This window comes from Callithrix jacchus, chromosome 4 (assembly GCF_049354715.1).
Source record: "Callithrix jacchus isolate 240 chromosome 4, calJac240_pri, whole genome shotgun sequence".
Classification (NCBI taxonomy): domain Eukaryota; kingdom Metazoa; phylum Chordata; class Mammalia; order Primates; family Cebidae; genus Callithrix; species Callithrix jacchus.
Genome location: NC_133505.1, coordinates 49,298,413 through 49,322,234, shown reverse-complemented (window position 1 = coordinate 49,322,234; position 23,822 = coordinate 49,298,413). Strand labels below are relative to the sequence as shown.

General features: G+C 46.6%; 1 long non-coding RNA gene across 1 annotated transcript; it reads right to left on the bottom strand.

The window, feature by feature from the left end:
* Positions 1-983: 983 nt before the first annotated feature.
* LOC118152850 (uncharacterized) lies at positions 984-23,820 on the bottom strand. The gene is made up of 4 exons (XR_004741780.3): positions 23,710-23,820; positions 21,838-21,895; positions 14,281-14,488; positions 984-2,021 (listed from the first exon to the last, which is right to left on the bottom strand). It is a non-coding gene; the product is annotated as an uncharacterized LOC118152850 (long non-coding RNA).
* Between the last annotated feature and the right edge of the window lie 2 nt (positions 23,821-23,822).

The following is a 23,822-nucleotide window of genomic DNA, read 5'->3' as shown; positions in this document are numbered from 1 at the left end:
ACCTATTTCATTCGTCTGTGTCTAGCTCTCTGCCAATACCACACTGTGTTGACTACTGTAGCTATAGAGTCAGCCTTCACATCACGTAGAGCAATTCCTCTCACTTTGTTCTTCTCAAATGTTTCAGATAGTCTAGGTCCTTCAACTTTCCATATACATTAAAAAATAAGCATGTGGATGACTCAAAAAAACCTTACTGGGAATTTGATGGGAATTGTCTTAACCTATAGGTCAATGTGGAGAGAATGGACACTTACTATGCTAACTCTTGCAGTCCACTAACACGGCATGCCTCTCCGTTTACTTAGGTCCACTTTGACTTCTGTCATCAGTGTTTTGCAGTTTTCAATGTACCGAATGTTTTGTTAGATTTATACCTAAATGCTTCTTTTAGTTTGAAGCAATTATGAATACTATTGTGTTTTTAGTTTCGATGTCCACATGCTTGTTGATAAATAAAAATGTGACTGATTTTTGTTTGTTCATATTGTACCTTGCTGAACTCACTTATTCTAGAAATTCCTTTTTTTTTTTTTTTTGATTTCTTGGATTGTCTGTGTAGACAACCATGTCATCTACAAATAGGGATGGTTTTATTTATTCCATTCTGATGTACATGTCTTTTATTTCTTTGTCAAGATTTAATTTTTAAGTTACATAAGTGTGCTTGAGAATATGTTGACTTGTTTAAAGAATCATTTGATAAAACTCCTATTTTTAACTGGACATATTTATATTCTATATTTTATAGGACTGAAATTGAGAAAGTGTACAGTTTTGAAGTATTTAAATTTAATGAAACATTAAAAGTCACTAGACAATTTATTTAACTAATTTTGTCTCAGAAAAATATTTGTTGAAGGAAGGTCCTCAAAAGAGATAAAAATAAAGTACACTTGAAAATGGCTCAGTATTTATATATTTTAATTTCAAAAATAAAATTTAGACAATCATACATTTAGCAGATGTGCTCTCGCCTTCCTATTATGACCACCAGAAGAGTCAATTGACCTATTTGTTCCAAGTTTATTAATCATTATATGCAACTCTGGATTGCATAATATCATATTGAATTAAATGAATTGTTCAGAAAAATACTCATGACAGATAATGGCTGAGCTGATTAACAGATGTGAATATATACCAAAGATAATTATTCTCCTTGCTGTTTTTAAATGTTTAAATGTCAACATAAAGCTTTTATTCTGCTTTAATATAGATAGATTTTATTTTGTAGAAAAGATCTCATCTTTAAAAGCTTAAAAGAAGCCCATATTTTAGTAAAAAGATAGTAAAAATCAATGTTGGTTAATCTATTTCAACAAGTTACAGAATTTTAACTAAACATCTCCTTTTAGTCTGAAATAGTGCCGTGGTTTGGACATGAAATTTTACGACCACCCTTGGTATAACTTAACTTTGAAATCACAGGTATGTTTAACATTGTGACATTCTGAAATGGAACTGCTGATAGAGGTACAAGAATAAGGAATTATCTGATTAGAGACCCCTAGGACACTAAGAGAGTGCAGATCTAGAATCGTCATAATTAGGACTCATTAGGGACACACACATGAGGGAGCAAGCATGGGATTGTGCTCTTTGGGAACTAAAGAAACGTCTGCACCTACATCAGAGAGAGGTATCCTAAGGCAAGCCTGGGAATCTACTTGTTGCAGAATAACACGCTGGTAGAGAATTGAAATACAAGATTGTGAATCCAGGGGGACTAAGAATCAAGGTTATTGAATTGGGTGAAGATGCTGGGAGTTCTAAAATTTGCTTGTGGGCTTTTCTCTTTAGTCACAGCAGTGGCCAGTGTTCACTGGGCATGTACAGTGTCCCCAGTGTAATACCATTGATGCTGCAGCTGTTCCCAGGATGCCCCACATTTATCAGACAGTGCATGCAAAGGGGCCACACCAGGAGTGTCTTTAGAGGAGTTCATAGGAGACTTCTTTGTTTCTACGTTCAGCCAGTGCAAAAGAAGGAAACAGCTCGCTAGTGCTGAAGGCACTAACCTAGAAGAAAGCAGAGACAGGGATGTTGAAACCATGAAAAAAGTCTATTCTGCTAAAATTCTCGTTGGTAGATTTGGGAGGTGTATCAGTTTTCTAAGGCTACGGTAACAAAGTACCGTAAACTGGCTGACTTAAAACAGCATAAATTTATTTTTTCACAGTTCTGGAGGCCAAAAGTCCAAAATCAAAGCATTGGCAAAGATATGCTTTCTTTGGAGCCTCTAGGGGCAGAAGGGTCTTTCCCTGCCTCTTCTAGCTTCTGGTAGCCCCAGGTATTCCTTGGTTTGTGGCCAGGCCAATCTCTGCCTCCATCTTCACATGGCTGTCTTTCCATTCTCTCTCTCTCTCTTCCTTTCGTAAGGGTACCAATCGCATTGGATTTAAGGCCTGCCCTATGCCAGTATGATCTCATCTTAACACTCATCTGAAGGACACCTGCAAAGACTTTATTTTCAAATAAAGTCACATTCACAAGTACCAGGGGTTAGGTTCCATATATCTTGTTGGAGATACAACTTGTAACAGGAGGTTTAACAATTCCTATCAAGAATCTTGAAGAGGCCAGGCACAGTGGCTCACACCTGTAATCCTAGAACTTTGGGAGGCTGAGGTGGGTGGATCGTCAGGAGTTCGAGACCTGCCTGGCCAACATGGTGAAACCTCGTCTCAACTAAAAACACAAAAATTAGCTGGGCATAATGGCGCGTGCCTGTAATCCCAGCTATTCGGGAGGCTGAGACAGGAGACTCACTTGAAACCAGGAGGCGGAGGTTGCAGTGAGCTGAGATGGCACCACTGCAGTCTGGCCTGTGTGTGACAGAGTGAGACTCTGTATCAAAAAAAGTAAAATGTGTTATACTCAGATTATGGGTACCTTCAGAAATCTTCAAGAAATGTTCTGCAAACATAAGACAAAGAGAAATTTGAAAGGTCAGAAAAAGTTCTATGAATTTGTGCTGTCCAGAAACATTGCAATAAATAATACTTTCAATGTTTTCCTGGGAGAACCGACCACGGGACAGATTTTCTCATTTCCAGAAGAGATATCTGAGTGACATGTATAGTCTAATTGAATAGAACGGAGATGATCAAAGCTTGCGTAAGATAAAGTGACACTGTGTAGTCACATGTTCCATTTGAAATACTTAATACTACTGACCCCAAAGAAAATATAAATGCAAGCCAAGTCACATTTCTGCAGAATCACAAACATACCAGCCAAAATCTCTTTTCTCTCAGAACATTTCCATGGGAAGCATAAAGTAGTTCATATAAATATGCTGACATCTTTCAACAGCTGGAAGGACTCATTCTGCCTGTTAACACAGCAGGGAACTGGAAGAATCAGAACTGGAAGAAGAAGAAGTGATTGGCATGCTGACACACTGCTGGAAGAATTGCAGTGGGGAACAATTACATTGTTCAAAGAACACTTCACAATTGGAGGGAAGAGAATTATGTCAGTGCTGAAGGATTTCACAGCCGTACTCCAAAACAAACCTGGAAATGCACATTATAGGTACTGGAAGCAAAAGAGTCTATTATTTTGTCTTCTTTTAGGTAAGTGGTAAAGTGCTGTGAGGTGGCAGAAAAGATAATTCTTACGGGGCAATTCAGCCTCCTTGTCAGACCTGGGTTTTGCTGGTTGTCATTTCCACGTGTCACTACTTCTTTGAAAAAGCAGGGCGGGGCTTGGTGTAGAATATTAGCATGAACTTGGTCTGAAAATTTCTTGCCTTCTACCAAGAAATGATTCCTTTACTATATTGACTTAGGGCTCACGAAGTTCCTAACATCAACTTGCCAAGAGGCTTTTGGCATATGACTGAAAGAACAATTAAAGAAAGATCTGATTTGGAAACACTGGATGGGCAAAACAAATTTAAGTCTTTGATTAAAGAAAGCCCCTAGGGTCGTTTTAAATTTAAGTAAGGGTGACACACAGAACCTCGTTTACTGCTTTACCTCCCTCCCTGCATGTAGACGGGAGGGTGAGCTGCATGTGCATTTTGTTTGGGTTATTCAGCCCTTGCTCCTCACCTCCTGACCTCTTTTTATATCCTGCTGTGTCACCCTGGGCTGGCACCCTGCCAGATCCATCCCTCCTTTGCTAGCCGGCTCCTTCTTAAGTTCTGTCACTAGGGGGCACTAGAGGGAGACTGGAAGGAGGTTCATGCTATCAGGAGGGGCTTATTGAGTTTGGTTCCTGTAATAAACAGTTGCTTCTCACCCAAGCAACAGTTTGCCCCAGCTGGTGGCAGTTGGTTCCAGTTCTTTTCATACTTCCAGACCTGGCCTCATTATGTTCTCTTAGAGCTACCGGTCCAGCCAGTCAGTGCTTGTTACTTCGATGCCTGAGTCTGGCATTCAGGGACCTGAGTTCGAGTCACCCAGACACCACCAGCCGCCTCAGTTGCATCTGACCCTCTTCAGAGCTGCTAAGACACCAGCGCCTTTCCCTGAGCTTCGAACAATCCCATCCTTGTCCTCTTTATTCCCCTGGCCTTGAGGGCATTGCTACAGTTGTCGCCTCTGCCTTTTCAGCTGTCCAGTATCTATTATCTAATTCCTTTTATGGAATTCCTTCTGTTAACAAACTGATGCTGAGTCTCTTTTCCTGACCACATCCCGACTGAAAGGCACCTATGTCTTCATACACATTCTCTACCTACTGCTTATGTAGCGACAGTGTTTGATGTGTCTGTAGGTCATTTTCTGCCATGTAGAGCCATAAGAAGGAGATGGATGCATATGTGCTTGGACAGAGTTTCGATATATCATCATGCAATCTACTTAGCTTGATCCTCAGATCCGTTCCCTTAAATAACGCTCTAGCGTGTTTAGATGCTGCCTGACCTGAGGGATCTTTATAGCAGGTACTCAGTCATTAGCTGAGTCATTACATTAGGACATTTCCTGCATCAAGAGCACAGCAACTTCAGATTACAGCTTTGAAGAACGCTTAGACCATCTTTAGTTACTCTATATCTGTCCCAAAACTCAGTGAATTATTGTCTTGGGATAGCTGAAGCTAAATATTTGAGACGCAAAAGATTCACTATCAGGTACTAGAGAAAAACGGCCATGATAAAAGAAAAGGACCACTTTATTAAATACCACCTAAGGCCGATCATTCCTGGGATTAGCATAGTATCATAGAAGATTTGCTCTTCACTTTGCTAGGATCAGACCACTCTGTGATTTCATCCACATAGTCACAGTGTAGGGAGCTGTCAGCCAAGAGCATCTTGGGAGCCTTTTCTAATGGCTATAGATGCAGATTTAAGAGTAGCTAACTCCTTCACATGCATGAATACGAAATATCCAGTGGTCTATTTGAGCAGAAAGTTTTTCTCATAGAAAGAACGCATACCATCTCTGAGAGATTTAATGAAAACAAACCTTATAAAATTGGACAATAAATCATAAACTTTGATCAGGCCTACACGACCACCATTAACAGATTCTTAGAGATTGCAAGGCTTCCAAATCAACGAGTAAACAACCCAGAAAAAAATCAGCGGGAATCCAGATTAAGCAGATCTTACACGGAAAGCAGACGTGGCACTAAACAATTTTTATGCTTAAGAAAGAGAAGGGGTAAATGTAGTCATCACTTGTGAGGATTTTGTAGTTGTTTGAAGCATTATGTTTGGGGTCTCTGGAGTTTCAGAAGAGCTCAAGTGCACAGAAAGATTTATTCACAGCAACTTGAAATCACAGGGCATTTTACACCAAACTTAGAGATGCATGTAGATGTGCCAGGATTTGCAGTAGATTGAAGAAGCATATCTATATAATGTAACTAACCTCTATTTCCTCCTCTTTGACCCCTGATTCAATCATTTCTGCCCAGCAGCAACAGATGCATCCATGACCTGTCTGCCCATTTTCCATGAGCACCAATGCACTCCTCTTATAAATACTTCCAAGCTGAGGTTCGAGCACAGGTTTGAATAGTCAGCACTAAGCAGTAGGACTCCGGAACTCCCTCACCTCTCCTGATGATGCACTCTCGATCACCAAGGCTTTTCTGGTTCGCGTCTTGTATTACTGTACATAACTGAAATGTCTGCCACCTTTCCATTCCCTCTTCACCTCCCATCTCCAGGAGAAAAGAAAATCGCTCCAGTCAATCCTGTAAATCTAAGCATATTTCACAGCTCCTGTTGCAAAGTGTACCATGTGCAATTTATTACCTCCACGTGCATGCCCTGAACACTTTTCCCACCTTCCGAAAAGGTCAGAACCTATCCTGTGGGCTCTTCATCCCGCCAGGTGAGCATCTGTAGTCACTTCAATATCCTTGCTAGTGACTTTTCTAGAATCCTGGTTTCCTGTGGCCATGCCTCTTCAACTACGCTCTGCTACCATGAGCAAAGTCAGAATGTGGGCCTTGACCGATACCTTCCAGAAGTCCTAGATCTCAAACCTTAGGCTTCTCTTTTGAGCCTAACTCCCGCTCCTTTCATTAGTCTCAATTCCAGACTGAACTACTGCTGAGTTCTTATTTACTCTCACTGCAGTGCCGGGCCTTGGCTTCCTCCAAAGTCTCCTTCCAGCTTCGTGATGTCCTTACTCCGCTTGCACCCCTGACACGACCTCCGTCAGCCATTTCGCTTTCATAGCACAGTGATTCTCACCCTTTAAAGGGTCTGGCTTCTGTCCTAGTCTGTTAGGGCTGCTCTCACACGTTTCAGGCTGGATGGCTTATAAAGAGAAATTTATTTAAATATATTATTGCCAAATTTATTTTTGAAAACAAATTTGTTGGCTGGGTGCGGGGGCTCACCTGTAATCCCAGCACTTTAGGAGGCCGAGGTGGGTGGATCATGAGGTCAGGAGTTCAAGACCAGCCTGACCAACATGGTGAAACCCTGTCTCTACTAAAAACACAAAAATTAGCTGGGCATGGTGGCAGGCATCTGTCATTCCATCTACTCAGGAGGTTGAAGCAGGAGACTCACTTGAACCCGGGAGGTGGAGGTTGCAGTGAGTTGAGATGGCGCCACTGCACTCCAGCCTGGGAGACAGAGCTAGACTCCATCTCAGGGGAAAAAAAACACACATACACAAAAAAACCAACTCAGAAAACAAAAACAAAAAACACCAAATTTATTTCTCACCGTCCTGGAGGCTGAGAAGCCCAAGATCACTCTTGGTCCTTAGATGCCTTCTTGCCGCACCCTCACATGGTGCAGCAAGCTCTCTGGTGCTTCTTTTATAAAGGCACAAATCCCATTCATGAAAGCTCTACCCTCACGATCTCATTACCTCCCAAAGGCCCTACCTCCTATATATCACATTGCGGGCTAGGATTTCAACATATGACTTTGAGGGGCACGCACATTCAGAGCTCAGCAGCCCCCGATTTGCCAAACCTGAACCCTGGTCATGGGGCACCTTGGCCTTCTGGACACCTCCTCAGCCAGAGACCACAGTACCCAACATTTTCTGAGAATCACCCATACAACTTCATTTAGCTGGAGGACCCCAATCTGAATGCTGGCATCTGACCTTTTTAAACCCTCTTTATGAGACTTCAGTCTTTACCCTAAGCTGCAAATGTCATGTACTCTAAGCCCTCCTGCACCGGCTACCCTACTCCTTTCCCTTCTTTCCCCATTCCTGCCTCCACCTTTCCCTGCCCTCCTTCAACATCCAATCACCTTAGACCTCTCTAAGTTAATGACTTTAAATTCCCAGCTCTTCAGCTTGGTGGGTCTCTGTACTCTCTCCTTCACCTCCTGTCCTGTCGCATGAGAAGAGGAGCTCCTCTTTGGGGGCAGCTATTTTCCAAGGATCCTACTTCCGAACACACATCCACATTTTCCTTCCACCTTGGAACTATTAACAGAGCAGGAGCCATTCTGCCGTCCTCCACTCATCGACTTTACCAACATCACTTGTGTTAGACAGTTCCATCCCTGTGTGGCTACATTTTGTGTGGATCTCCCATATTTTACAACTGATCTTCGACCAGGAAAACTCCTGACCAGGGAATGAAGTGATTCTGCCTGTCCCATGCCGGCCGCCTTTCTGGCAATGACTAGTTCAGGGAGCAGGCTGCCCTGGTGAAGAGTCTTCACTTGCCCTTCAGTGGCAGGTCATTAGGAAGCGCACATTGCCCTCTAGGGCTGACACAATCTCAGGGAAATCACCCCCACTCCCCATAGGGGTCATGTCATCCCCAGGGGCATGCCAAGTGTCAAATCTTGGCAGGAAACCTAGCTTCTAGTGCCAGTATCAGAAAGCACTAGAATGTGGGTACCATGTTGCCTCGGTTCTTAATGTTTTGCCTGTATGGCTCCCTCACACATATCACAGGAGCCACCCTGGGGCCTTGATCCCTGGCAGGGGCCTTGACCTTTTGTCCCGCCTCTGAAAGTCATGATATAGAGCAGGGATTAGCAAACATTTTAGGCTCTGCTGCCAGCCCCAGAAAGGACTAGAGGATGGTCTTAGTGCCTTAGTTGATTTAGCATGTGCTGGGTTGGCCGTCCAGCACCCACTTGCCAATGGACCTTCAGAGAGGACACACTGTTATCTCCTGAAAAGTACATTGGCCCCTGGCCACCTATTTCCTACAATATTGCGTATACAGAATTGCCTCTTAGATGAGGTGCCTTGGCTATTCCTGGTGCATACCAGCTGCCCAGTGCCCAGCCTGTATCCTAACATCTCAAGGCCCACCAGGGACCTAGGCCACCCTGTCAGCCACAAAACTTACTACAGCCTTGGTTCATCTCACAGGGCATCAGCTGCCCAGACCCCGCAATGCTGGAGCACTCAGTTCCTTAGACCCCTTTCAGATGCCCTGAACTCCTAGTATCAGTCCCCAAGGCAAGCATGGGGTGGCCACCCACTGCGATGTTCTTTTCATCCCTCAGGGTCACAACAGTCCTTTGGACTCTTGGCAGGCAGCTTGTGCCTCTGGTTCCTGGCTCAGCAGCCATGAGAAGGTGGTTTCCAGGTCACCCGGCACACTTTCCAGACAGTAGGATACACGGCAGGTAAGTTAGTTGACGCCAGAATGCCAAGGTCTAAGTAGACTGAGGGCCAGATCACCTTCCAGTACAAGGACCTGGGGGCTCTCCTGCCTGCCCCTTCTCTTGTGGACTGTCTCAGTGACTCTCCCGGAGGCTGTGCTCTTGTGGTTGAGACCTGGGGTTTCCTAGTCCTTAGAAGTGGGAGACTAGAGGTTTCTGGCACTTGAGGAGTAAGATTAAGGGTCTCTGGCCCATAAAGGAAGGATGGTGAGGAAGATTTCTAATAAGAGTAAGGGTTCTCTCTTATCCCTCCAATTCTGTACACTGGCCCTGTTCCAAATGTTCAGTCCCCAAAGCAAGCAGAGGCTTCAGATTACAATGGGTTTTCGGCATCAGGCCAGTCAGGTTTCTAGCTTTGTCACTGACAATGGGTAACAATGACAAGGTCTTTCTGGCCTTGGTTATTTTTTAGGTGTGAAATAGGGTGGTAATTACCAGGCCTGAAGGCTGGTCAGTCTTCCAAGCTCTTGCATGGTCTGCTTCTCTTGTTTTTGCATCAGCCCTTGGGCATTGTTTTTGTTGCTCTGTGTTTTTCAGTGTCACTTCCAGTCTTTTCTTTGAATGTGTGATGTGGTGGTGGTAAATAAGAGAGAGGAGGTGGGGAGGCAGGTACTTGATAGAGCTCCAGGTAGGAAACACTGCCCACCTTCCCCCATGCCCCTGCTGGGTCACAAGTCAGTTGCCAGACCATGACACTTTCTGGAAGGCACAGGTCTCACTCTCTGGGTGCCAGCCTTTCCTTTATGGAGGTTGGGTTGAGATCTGTCTCAACCTGTGGAACTTTCTAGAAGGCTCAGTTTTCAGAACCCCCTACTGTCTCCCTTCCCATCCAACCTATCATCTTGAAAGGTCATAGTATGGTCTTTTTAGGGACTATGGAATTTTCTAGAAGCCCTCACTCCCTTAGCCTCAGCCTTCCCTTCATGGAGGTTGGGTTGTAGAGCTTTTTGGAAGGCCCAGGATCTCAAAAATCTTCATCACTTTTCGGCCTCCACTCAGAGGGTCTTGGTTTATCCAGATGTCTTAGAATCTTCTGAAAGTTCCTTTTCCTCCCATCCAAAGAAGAGGCCCACCCACCCATAGAAGGATACTGTGTTTCTCTGTTAAAGTTTAAGGCCGTCATCTCCCAGCACCCACACCCTGTAGGTGGGAAACATCGCTTAGCCTCTGATTGGAAGGGGCCTGAGTATGTGGCTCTGCAGGGGTGGCCAAGAGAGCCCAAGGACATGTAGGGAGAGCCTGGGGGAGTTTGCTCTTCCTGGTTGAGAGGTAGACTTCTCTCCCTCACCATTTCCCTTCATCCCATCCTCTCTCCCTGGAGCCAGCTGGGCAGGAGGCAGGACAGGTCCTGGGTGCCTAGTCCCAGTAGCGGTGGCTGGGTCTCCCTGGGCTCTCCAGGCATGTGGCCCCCACAGTGCCCTCCTTCTCCCTGCAGGATTGGGGAGCTGGGAGCCACCTTGTGGAGGGGGCTGCGTGTGAGCTCTGGCTATCCCAGGGGCTCCCATTTGTTTCTGGCTGAACTCTTCTTTCTTACTCCTCACTTCTTCCCCCAGTGGAGGGTGAATTCCACAGGCTCCCCACAGGCCCCTTCAGAGCCAGCAGGGACCCATGGGCTCTGTGGGAAGCTCTGGCCCAGTGTGCCAAGCCTGAAGGTCAGTCTTCCAAGCTCTTGCATGGCATGCTTCTTGGGCATTGTTTTTGCTGCTTTGTGGTTTTCAGTGTCACTTTTAGTGTCTCCACTGAATGTGTGATGTGGTGACGTTAAATAAGAGGGAAGAGGTGAGAGGGTGGGGTCATGATAGAGCCCCAGGTAAGAAATTAGAACACCTGTGCTGAGGACCACTCCGCCTCAGAGGTTAAATGTTTAGCCTCAGTTTTCTTCTCCGTAAACAAGAGGGGTGTCCATTTGAACTCTTTGGAGGATGAGAATGACAATTTGAGTTCTCTAGAGATGTTAGACTATAATTTTACATACTCTTCAGTATCCACTTTTTGGCTTCTGGTTTTATTATAGGAACACTGACAGCCCCAGTGACACAGTTGTGGGCTAAGAGGGAGAGGAAGACCACCCACAAATTCAAGATGTCTTTTCAAACTCCTTCTACAATAGTTTTTGGAATGGAAATTGGAGGAGTGCCTTTTCCTGATCGTCTTGTATCTGTCACAGAGCCCTGCCTAACCAGATGTCTTGGCTTCTGTCACAACCCCAAGTCTCTTTGTCCTGAATCTCAGCTGTGACCTAAAGACATTTTCCATGTGGCATCAACTCCAAAGCCAAAGCTTTAACCTGAGCAGGGTTCCTTAGCCTAGGCAGCAAACTTTAGAAGAACTTGGAAGTTTTCTTTTGGCCTGAGGAGCATGGCCAGTCAACCAGACACCACGCTCCCAAAGTACTTATGAACAGTATTTTGTATGTTTTTGCCAGGGTTTGGGCTGGTGGGCTCAGACTGACCAGATTAGGATCATCTTCCAGTCAGGATCAGTGCGGCTGCAGCGAAGGGAAGCTGGACATGAAGGGCGGTGTGTAAGGAGGGATGGCCTTCTGTGTGCCGGCTCCTTCATACCATAACCACAGCCTTTCACTCTGAGGGGGCTGACAGCAGTCTGCAGCCTTTCTGAGCAGTGCCTCGTCTGTCACTAGGGGACTTGGTACTTGTGGTTTAGTTGGAGCACCATCCTATGTGTGCTTTCATTTTAATAAGAAGAGAAGTCTTATTCCTACAAGGAGCGGACCCTCATACCAGAACACCTGGTACCGTGGGAGACTTGGGCCTGTGGATGTTCAGATGTAAGGCTGCTGTGGCAGTCCTGGGAAACAGGTCGTTGGGTGAGGGATGAGGAAGAACCCCAAGATGACAGTGTGAGCTGGTGCTGAATGAAATTGCATTGGCTTCTCATGACCAGCCTGGGCACTACAGCAGGGAGGGCTGGAAATGTATGGGTTCTTATGAGATCCTCCGTCGGTAAAAACTAAGTGTTCATCCAGGGACACAGAGGAGATCAGCTGTCCCCTGTCCCTCTCTGCTTTCTTATCTTCTCCAAGTCATGAAGAGCAGGACCAGCTTTGCAGGTAGACAATGGGCATCACAGAGACTTCAGCTGGGCCCAGGTAAAGTCACAGAGACTCGGGTCACTCTGTGGTCTCTGGAGTTCTGGGTTTCCCAAGAGGGTCAGAGTGATGGCCTGTCCTTCCCCACCACGGGCCCCACAGGCCTGGCACTCAAGCCATTGAGCACCAGGCTGGTTGGAGGATTATGCTTGAAAATTTCCCCTAAAATAGCTCTCTTCTCTGGGAGGATTCTGAAATTAAATGTGTTCATCGTTTGTAATGAGATTAATACCACTTGGCACAGATAGGGAACAGGGGATGCCAGCACCAGATAAGGAAGGCTGATGAGAGAACCCTTCTAGCTCTTGAGATTCTAGGGGCTTAATCCTGTTATTATTGTTAATACATGTAATTTAAAATCTCAATGATGCATATTTATAATGGGGCTTTATTTCATCTTTTCTAAACATCTGGGTCATGCATATACAGTGTTTCATAGTTTACAAAGCAGAGTGGTAACCCTGACACAAATCCTCTGAGCCATTTTACAGCTGAGGTAAGTGCCTGCCAACTCCAAGATGCCAACTCCTGTTCCCGGGCCGACCTGTGGTGGTGCAGTCTGTGTCTGCAGGGGTCATCTGAGGCCCTGCTAGGGCCTTTTTCTGGGCTTTTCTCTGACAGGTTAGCTGCGTGATCCTGAGCAAGGAGTCACTTCCCACACCCGCCTTCTCCCGCTCTCCCACAAACACTAGGTGACAAATGCCTTTCTGTGGATAGCCCCTTGAGCTCTGAGTCACTGGGTCATTCCCTCCTCAACTCCTCCCAGAGCGTAGGTTTCCAGAGCCATAGGGACTCTTGGCTGTGAGTGAATAAACCACCATGTATCTAAAAAACAGGAATCTCGGGACATGTTGTTTTTGTCTTTTGAGGTCAATTGTAATAGCCTTAAGGACACAGATGATGTTTGTATATTTAAAATATTATTTTTCAACAATTTGGGGCCTGGTCTAAGCACCTAACAGGACCTGTGTAAACAAATGCTAACCTCCCTTCTCCTGAGGGTGCAGCCATCTAAGCCTTCTTCCTCACATGTCAGGCATTTAATATGACACCCAGAAAATTCCCTGCATTTCTAATCGCTTCTGCTCCCTGTGGGTAATTACACAGAAAACCCATATTGCAAAGCCCTCAAAGAGAATTACAAGGAATTATAAATCTCCTTCTCACCTTACTAGGCTTTTTTTCTGATGGAGAAGCAGGCACATTTTTAGGATGGAGGTTGGGAGGGGCAGCCAACCTCCACCGTGCAACTGAGCCACATGCTTTCCAGGGTTCACTCAAAAATCAACATGGGAGCCTACCTAAGCTGGGGTCTCAACAGATGCTCAGCCATCGGGCTGATGTGGCTCCTAGAGCTCTGTCTGATCCAGCATCTGGTGAGGATGCTCAGGTCCAGAAATGGGACATGTTCAGCTCAATGCCATAAAACTGGTTCAAGCTGACTTGAGATGTCTATTGCCCAGGGATGCTTACCATCCTTGCCTGATGGCTGAGAAACACCACCTGGAATAATGACCTGGAATAATGATCAGTGACAGTTGGAAGATTTGCACAGGGCGGGACATCCACCGAACTGCTTTGCAACAGCAGGAGTAGAAACAGGCTATCATAAATATGCAGAACATTTTATGAGCCCCACAAATGGGACATGAGGTCTAACAGTGGGCTCAGCGTGCAAAGTCAGGCCTGTCTTGAGATGCTGTGGCTGAAATACTGGTCACCTTATCCTGGTTGGCAGCTATAGGTGGTCAGGAATGAGAGAAGGAAGAAATGAGTCACAATATCCTGCCCATCCTTACCCAAAGGGCATTCCAGTCTGTTGGTCTGTTGGAATGAGGATGCATGTGAACAAATGAGGTAAAAATTGTCAGGGGTGTCAGAGAAGTAACAGTCCTGAGGACCTCCAGGGACAAGAGTATAGGGTAAATAAAAGTACATAACAAAATGGTAATATTAACAATAGTCGCTACCCCCTTGAAGTGCTTGCTCTGTGGCAATCACTGCCACATACAACCTTATTGTCATGAAAGCCTTGAGGATGATATTATATCTCCTCATTTTACAGATTAAGATACTGATGTTCAGTGAAGTTATCACTTACCTAAGGGCTCTCGATAAGTTAATGGCCAAACCAAGATTCCAACGCAGACCTCTATGACTCCAAAGTCAGAGATTTTCCACTGCAGGGAAATGGAATGAAATGCAGTGTAGATTCTGACATCCAACAGGGCCCCATTCCACCATCTGCCAGCATGTGGCCTTGGACAAGTGACTCAACTTCTCTGTACTTCAGCTTCATCGTCTGTAAACTGAGGAGGAGAGAATGAAGTGAGACGATGCTTGAAAAGCACCTGTCGCAGTTCCTGGTTAAGGAAAGTGAATGATAGATTGATGGTGCTGTTATTTCAAAACCTTCATTGTGGGCATGGCCTCTCCTACCTTTGGTCAGCTTTGCTGATTTGAAAATCTAATATCTTCACCTTGTAATGAGGACAGGCTCATCTTTTTCCAATGTTCTTTCTCAGTCTTTCCAATCTCAGTAAATGACATCCTTGCTATGGACTAAGTTATGTCCCCTCAAAATTTACATGTTGAAACCCTAACCCCCAATGTGACTGCCTGTGGAAACAGGGCCTTCAGGAGGCAAAAGAGGTTAACCGAGGTCATAAAGGTGGGATCCTAATCTGATCGGACTGGTGTTCTTGTAAGAAGTGGAAGAGACCAGAGCTCTTTCCCTTTCTATCGTGTGAGGATGTAGTGGGAAGGCAGCCGTCTACAAGGCAGGCATTAGAAGGCCATCCTGCCACACCTTTCTCTCAGTTCTAGAGACTTCACAGGACTTTGTGCTGGCTGGTACAACCACGGTGTGATGATTGGATAAGCCAGAGACCTGGGTGCTGCTCTGATACTTCTAATTCCCTCGTGGCCTCACACTATACTAGATCACTTCTGCCTCCAAGACTTTTCTCCAATCTTCTCACTTCTCTTGGTTCCATTCAACATTTTTACTATAGATTTTTTCAAATCTCTGTAAGAGTAGAGAAGAAAATACTTTATACCAAAGTATTTATCACCAGCTTCGACAATTATCAACATGTGGTGAATCTTGCTTCATTTATTACCTTATCCACTTCCCCACTTTTGAAACAAACCCAACACATTGTGTAATTTTACCCATAAATATATCAGTTTATTTCTGTAAAAGATATATATTCAATTTAAAAACATACATATTCCATTTAAAAAACATAACCACCTTACCATTATCACTTCAAATATTTTAAATAATTTCTTAAAACAATGATATATACAGTCAGAGTTTATATTTTCATGATTGACTAGAGAAAAACGTATTTGTACAAAGTTTGAATCAGGATTCAAATAGGATTCATACATTGTGGTTGGCTGACATGTGTCTTAAATCTTTTTTATTTGTTCCCCTATGTCTTTTAATCTCTATCCAATGTCTTAATGAATAATTTGAATCATTTGCCCTGAAGAGCTTTGCAGAGTCTGAATTTTGCTGGTTCAGACTCTGGGATAGTTTAGCAAGTTCCTGTATCCCTTGTATTTTCTGTAAATATGTGTGTGCGTGTGCATGGGTATAGAGAAAAAAGAGAATATTCCATGTGACTGCATTTGTTCTGCTCTCTCCTTTGCAGGGATATGAGGAGCTAGGTATATTTTTATATCTTTTGGTATCTAGGAAGGTTTAGATTTGTATTCTAACTGCTATCCTTAGGTAATGTCCCACTCCCAGTATTAGTCAAGGTTCTCTAGAGGGACAGGACTAATAGGATAGATGTATATATAAAAGGGAGTTGATTAAGGAGTATTGTGGGGTGAAGTCCCACAATAGGCCGTCTGCAAGCTGAGGAGCAAGGAAGCCAGTCCGAGTCCCAAACCTCAGAAGCATGGAACTGGCAGTACAGGCTTCAGTCTGTGACCGAAGGCCCGAGAGCTCCAGGCAAACCACTGGTGCAGGTCCGAGAGTCCAAAAGCTGATGAGCCTGGAGTCCGATGTTGGCAAGCAGGAAGCATCCGGCACGGGAGAAAGACGGAGGCCAGAAGACTCAGCAAGTCGGCTCTTTCCTATTCCTGCTTTTATGCTGGCAGCTGATTAGATGGTGCCCATCCAGACCGAGAGCAGGTCTGCATCTCCCAGTCCATTGACTCAAATGTTAACAGTCTCCTCTGGCAACACCCTCACAGACACTCCCAGGAACAACACTTCGCATCCTTCAGTCTAATCAAGAAGTTGACTCTCAGTATTAATCATCACAGTCACCCTTACGTTTTGCTTTTAAAAATACTTTAATTCCCAACTCCTAATGCTTATTTTGCTGGTGCCTCTGGGTCTGTTGATGTATGGGTGAGATTATCTTCATCCCCATGTGTTTCCATAATTCTCGTCTCAGTCATTGCTTTCTCTCCTGGGCACAATTGCAATGGTCTCTGAACAGGCCTCCTTGTCTTCCTCCAGTCCAGGCTTCACCTGGCAGCTAGACAGATCTTTTTCAAACAACCACATATATTTATTAGTATTATTATTTGCAACAGGTTCTTGCTCTATCACCCAGGGTCATTGCGGCCTCGACTTCCCAGGCTCAAGGGATCCTTCTGTCTCAGCTTTTGGAGTAGCTAGGGCTGCAGAGGCATACCGCTACACATGGCTAACTAAAAATTTTTCGGTAGAGAAGGGGTCTCCCTATGTTGCCAAGGCCGGTCTTGAATCCTTGAGCTCAAGTGATCCTCCTGCCTTGGTCTCCCAAAGTGCTGGGATCACAGGCGTGAGCCACTGCACCTGGCCTAAACAATCATATTTTGGCGCTGTCCTGGGCTTCTCACTGAACTGAAAGTGCAATGCTGACGCCCTCAGAAAGGTTCTGCAGCCCCGTGTGGCTGTGCCCTCCCTGCTGTGCCAGCAGCTCCCGAGAGGCTCTCCTCTTCCCTGCCACGGTTCACCACTCTGCCTTCTCTGTATTTCCCACCCCAGGCCCTCTGTTCAGCCTGGTCCTTCTGCCTGGAGCATTTCCACCCAGTATTTGCTTGGCTGGCTCCTTCTCTCTCTGCAGCTCTCAGCCGGAGTAGCTCTTCCTCAGGGCAGCCGAGCCTGGCCTCTCTCACTATGACAGCTGCCCCTCGCCACTCCTCTCCCGCTGTAACCTGCTTGCCTTCATGGCCTCTGTCATGACTCAGACTGCTAACTTTCATTTGTGTGCATGCTTATTTCGTATTTGCCTTTCAAGGAGAGTAAATTTGTCCTTGAGTAAATCTTATAACTGTGTTCTTAGCATCTAACATAGGGGTTGAAACATAAGAAATGTTCAATAAAAGTTTGATAATCCATTGATCTAAATGACGTGACAGGAGGTGGGAGCAGCAGCTGGAATGAAAAGAGAGCCGTGGGAAGGCACAGATTTTAGCCCTTTGGAGAAACTGCTCTTCCCCTGGTCGCTCCTGATGGTGGTAGGGAGGGGCTGGCCAGGAGCAAGGGCAGGGAGAGCCAGGAGCATGGCAGGGACGTGAGGGCTGGGGGGACTGGTGTCCCCTCCAAGGGGAGGGTGTGAGTGCACATAGTTTATTGGGAGGTGAGGGAAACCCCAGGAGGAGAGATGGGAAGTGAGACAAGGCCTGGAAGCCCAGTAAGGGAGCATCATCAAGTCAGCCACCCCTGTGGGTGAGGGGTTTAGTCCCTCAGGGAGCTCTGGGAGCCAGCATGTCAGAGCTGGGGGACGGAGCAGGGCATGTATCCCCAGACACCTCTGACCTGCCAGCAGGTGGCAAAGTGGGATCAGGCAGACAGAAAAAGTCCTCGGGAGAGGACACACAGATGGGGTCAAGTCAGATCTGGGCAGAGCTCTGACAGCACCTGCACACCTGGAGACACCTGCTCCCTCATGAATCCAGCACTGGGGGATGCAAAACTACCCAGATACCTAGCCTTCCCATGACTGCAGACGGGCATCCTGACAGGCGGCCACGGAAAGGGTTAATCCCACTGCAGGCAGCAGAGGTCTTGCGTCCTGCGGATGAGCCTTCTGTGAGTGCAGTGGAGAGATCAGCAAGTCTGCCTCTCACGCCCACCTGATCGGGCTCTTTAGGGTGTGTTAGGTAGGGCACCTGCTCCATGAAAGAGCGGGATGACAACAGTAACGCAGCGCTTCTCCCCTCTCAGAGCACCTTCACATCTGTGATCTGTTCCCACCTTACAACTGCTCTGGCCAGCCGTGGTGGGAAGAAATTATCCCCCTCCTTTTATAGAGGATGGACTGAGGCAGAAGGGGGAAGTGACTCTGCTGTGGTCTGTCCAGAGCTGGGGAGAGGGGTTCGCCCTAGATTCTTTCTTGGAGATGAGCATTTGTGTGGGTGAAGCTCTTTTGCCAGAAGTTATGGGTACAGGGAGGAGAGTTCAGATCCCAGTGAGAATTCTCTGGTACTTTTTCCAAGCTGGCCAGGCAGGCGACAATCTTAGGAGCAGCCACAAGATGGCAGAGAGGCCGCACACTGCACATCAGATTTCTTTGGGGGCCAGGGGAAGCAGCCCAAGATGAGGATCTGCTTAACATCCCTGGAGACCCCTGAGGATTGCTAGAGGGCTGGCTGGGAGTAAAGGAGAAAACACAGGGGGAAGTGAGAAAGTGGGAATTCTACCAGCTACTTACTGTGTGACCTTGGGCAAGTTACTTGCCTCCTCTGGGCCTCGGGCTCCTCCCTTGTAATCTAGGGCATTTGGACTTAAAGCAGAATATTAGTCTTTTCCAATTTTCGCACTGAAGGAGGTATGACCATGAAGGCACCTTGGTATCTGAGCTCACCCTCTGGCTGTGAGGCTGGAGGTTGGGAGACAGTCAGAGGTGGTCGGAGCATGACTGAGACCACAGTGGCCTGACTGATGAATTCAGAGGAGGGTGAGGAAGGGGCAGGATGGAGAACTTTGAAAGGACACAGAGCAGAATGTGGGGAGTAAAAAATTGGGCAGCCGAGGCAGGGGCTGTATCTGTTCATCTCTCTATGCATAATTCTCAGTTTCAAGCTTCAGGAAACCACCTTTATTTTGGGTGTCCACCCACTGCACACACATCTTAGCTCACTGGCTTCTTTCTCCTTGTATAGCTGCTGACCCTTTCTGATTTTTTTTTTTTTTTTTTTTTTTTTTGCTGACTTATGTGCTTAGGTGTCTCCTCCCCTAAAATGTAAGCTCCATAAGGGCAGAGACTCTGCCTTCTTGTTTATTCTAGATTCTTAGCAACTAGAATAGTTCCTGGAAAAAACAGTTGCTCAATAGGTAGCCATTGAATGAATGAATGAATGAATGAATACCTGAATGGTGAAGTAGACAAAGTCCTGAACTGGGAGTCAGAGTTCTGGGGCCTAACCCTAGAAATGTGCTGTGTGATCCTGGCGAAACCCCTTCCCTCTCAGTTTCAATTTCCTGATTCTTAAAATAAATTGTTGAGTCCCCTGATCAATTCTCTCAGATGTTAGAGGCAGAAGTTCCTTCTCCTCTAATTCTCAAGTGCTAGGGATCAATGAATACAGTCAATCACCCATCGTGGTCTACTTTCCCCTCCAAGACCAGCAGAAGCTGATGAAGAAAGCCCTTGGCAGGGAAGTCTTCCCTCATTCATTGGACATTCCTGGGTGCCTACTTGGTGGGAGGCTCTGCTCTAGACGCTGGAAGTCCAGAGGAGACCAAGTCAGTCACGGATACTGAGCTCTCATATTCTGGTGGGCAAAGGTGAAAAATAGTGGGTCTTCTTCCATCATTCTTGAAGGTAAAAAAGGCCAGGCTCTAGAGAAGGAAAACACTCTAGGCTCAGAGTCTTTCAAAAGGAAGACCCCCTAATATTAGGAAGATGTGGCTTGTGGGACTAGGGCCTCCAGAGATACCTGTGGACCTAGCTCTAGGGAACATAATGGGTGGGTGAATCTGAGTTTCAGCCCCTCACCACCCCTTCCGTGGCTGTCCTAGACCTGGTCACTGGGAAATACAGCCAGGTCTGCCTTTGGTGTGCTCCACCCATCTCATCGGAACATCCCAGCCTGGCATTCCTTTTCTTCAGTGCCTTGCCTTTGTTGAGGGATTAATCTCAATAGATGAACAGGTTAGAATCAAGGCATTAATGGCTGAATTTAATTACCACATAAACTTGAAAGCAGTGACTCTAATGGTAGAATTTCAGGCCCATCGACAGGTTAGGTCTGGGGAGAGAGAGAAGTTCTACCTCCTTTAGGCAGTTGCCTGCAATGACCCCAACTTCCTCTCCCCTCGGGCTTGAGCAAATAGACCTCAACCCTTCTCTAGAAACTCGATGCTCCAAGTGCAGGCAGAGGCTGCCCCATGGGCCTCATCCGGGAGCTTCTTAGAGTTGCCCAGCCCCCTCCCCCACCCCTTACCCCCGCTGCCAGACCTCCTAAATCAGCCTTGAAGTTAACTTTAAGGGAATTTGTGTACAGGCTTGGATTTGAGAGCCCTGGGCTGATATGCCCCTTGGTCCCCAGAATGATGCCTGTTCCTGTGACAGTTTGCTTTCCATGGCAACCCCTGCATGACCACTGCCTGTCTTTGAATTCCCTTGGCAGGGCCACACTAGTTTCTCATTAGGAGGCAGAAGAAAGAGAGGCGCCAGGACGCCTGGCTAAATGAGAAGGCTGAGACTTGTTAGCGTAATGAGCCAAAGAAGCTCCCTGAAGGAGCAGCCCTGTGTGTGGGGTGGGCTGGCTGATGGGGCCTCCTCAGAGGTGGGAATTCCCTCCTCATTGGTAAGTAAGCATTTGCTTCAAAGGAAATCAGGCTATGAAACAGCATTTGCAATGTCCACTATATATGTCTATAGAGAGAGCTCTCACCCTCTCCCTCAATCTCTCGCTCGCTGTATCATGGGTGCCAGATCCCTTCCCTTCACCCTTTCACATCCACACTCCTCCCTCTCTACCTACTCCCTGCTCTCTGGCTTCCTGATGGCCCAGCTGGCGGGAGAGAAAGAGAGTGACGGGGCACTCGTGCCCTCGCTGCTAAGCTGCTACATCTCCCCATTGAGGTGGCTCTTCCTTTCTTTTTTTTAATTGTACTTTAGGTTCTGGGGTACATGTGCAGATCATGCAAGATTGTTGCATAGGTATATAAATGGCAAGGTGGTTTGCTGTCTCCATCCCCTGTCACCTGTATCTGGCATTTGTCTGCATGTTATCCCTCCCCAACCTCCCCATCCCCCACTGTTCCTCCCTTGGCCCCCCCTCACCGACACAGATCCCAGTGTGTGATGCTCCCCTCCCTGTGCTCATGTGTTCTCATCATTCAACACCTGCCTATGAGTGAGAACATGTGGTATTTGGTTTTCTGTTCTTGTGTCAGTTTGCTGAGAATGATGGTTTCCAGATTCATCCATGTCCCTACAAAGGACATGAACTCTTCGTTTTTTTATGGCTGCAGAGTATTCCATGAGGTGGCTCTTCTTACCAGGCAGCCCTCCCACAAGACTTTTAGGCCTTCCAGGTCCTGGTAACTGCTCCCTCCTTCCCCTCATCCCTTCCTGTCGGGGCCAGGCATGGGAGGTGCTAACTGCACCCACTGAGACCAACCACAACCTACCTTGTTGGTTTCCTTAAACCCTGCCCCACACCTTTGTAAATTCCTTCTTCAAGCTCTCCTCACCTTCCTCACCCCATGAACGATCTGTTCCCCAATGGGTTTAATATGCCTGGAAAAAAGACTGGAAGGACATAAACTGAGTTAGAATGGCAGCCATGTTTCCCTTCAGCCACCACCTGTGTGGCCTCTGAGCTTCCAGCAACGCCGCTTCCTTTCCTTCAGACCTCATGGACACCGTAGGCCTTTGGACATGGTGGAAGCCAGTTGCATTGCATCCCTCAGTGTTTGTCTCCTTCCACGTTCCAAGTATAGAAGAGTCTATAGCCCAGCAGGGCCCGGGGACAGTGGGGTGCACAGGGCAGGAAGGGGCACTGGGCGGGGTTTCAGCCAGTACCATCCTGATTCTCCTGCTCTGGGATCAGTCTATCCAGAGTGTCCGTTATGGCATCGGGGTCTTGGTACCAGACACTGAAGTGGTGACCTTCTGTGATTCACTCCTCCGGGAAGGGAGACTTTCCAGAGGGCTTTGGTGTAGGCAGCCACCCAGGGCCCTCTCCTGTCCCAGCTCCCCCTTTGCTTCCTCCCAGTCTCCCTCCTGCCACCATCTCTTCACTTAGGCCATCACCACCTCCAGCTTGCCGTTCCTCAGACACACCAAGTACACATCCTCCTGTTCCTTAGCCTGTTGTTCCCTCTCTGTAGAAGACTCTTTTTACAGACATCCTCACGAGGCTTCTCCTCACTGCCTCAGTCTCTGGGAAGATACTGCCTTCATCAGAGAGGCCTTCCTTGGCCATCCAAGACACCATGGTCCACTCCCATCACTTTCTGCTAGGCACAGACAAGGCACTCAGCAAAGCTTCGTTAGTGAATGAATGAGTGAATGCTCTTTCAGTCACCTTAGGAAGTCAGTACTACATGGGGTGGAAGGTGGCTCCAAAACCTGCCAACACTCAGTGAGGAGGCTGGTCCCCTCCAGAATTAGCCAGGCATGGGAGTCCCACTTGGCACCTCCGCTATAAGTTATTAATGTCCCCAACCCAGGCACAAATGTCTAATGCCTATCGATGGAACACCACCCCTGTGAGGGGCCCCTGGAGTCACTCCTAGGAATGGGGCTCTGCCTTTATTTCTGTAGGGACAGGCATTTTACAGACCTTGAGAATGCCGACTCCCTTTGCCGAAGTGTGTGGGATTGCCTTTAAGGATCATGCCCTCTACAGGAAGGCTGCGTCCTGAGATGGATTTCTCCAAGGACAGTTGCAGGCCAGGCCACTAATATTTTAGGGAATCAAAGTCACAGGTTCGAATCCTGGCATGGCCATTAAATAGTTGTGTGGATTTGGGCAAATCACTTTCTTTCCCTGGTTATTAGTGTTTGCATTTCTCAGGAAAGTTCAGGAACTAAAAAATTAGGAATCCAGGGCTCCAGAGTCTGGCTATAGTACTTAGATTTGAATAGAGTAGGAAATAAGCTGGACTTGGAGATGTTCTGTAGTTTGGGGCCTATTATCATTCCTTACTTTTAGTTCTTCCCAACCAAAATCTCTGGGCGTCATTCCCCAGGACGCCCTTCTTCCCTTATTTCCTGCCTTTGCCCCCTTCCAGATCTCCTTTGGATCTTTGTACGTGCTAATCCACCTTCCCTAAATGTCCACCCCCCTTGTTAGGGACTGATAGGAGTTGGTGAATAAGTACTCCAAATAACTGCACTTCAGGGGAGAATTCTAAGGTCCTCATTGGCCTATTGCTCTAATTCCCGTGGTTTCCTAGTAGGATTGAGCGCAATTACATTTGTTGATAACACACCTTTCACTGAGTGTCTTCCCTCCCTGTCTCATGACTCCATTCCCTACTATTTTTGGAGGATCCATTCCCAAATAAGTCACTTGCACTCCAATCCTTCTATTCCTGAAGACTCAGATCCATGGTTACCTTTTGTTGGAAACCTTCCCTGCCTCCCTCAAGTTGGTTGCTCGTGCCTCCGTCTTCTTGAGGTTTTTGCTCTGTATCCACCCTCTTGGTGGGCTTGAAAGGATCCCATCTGG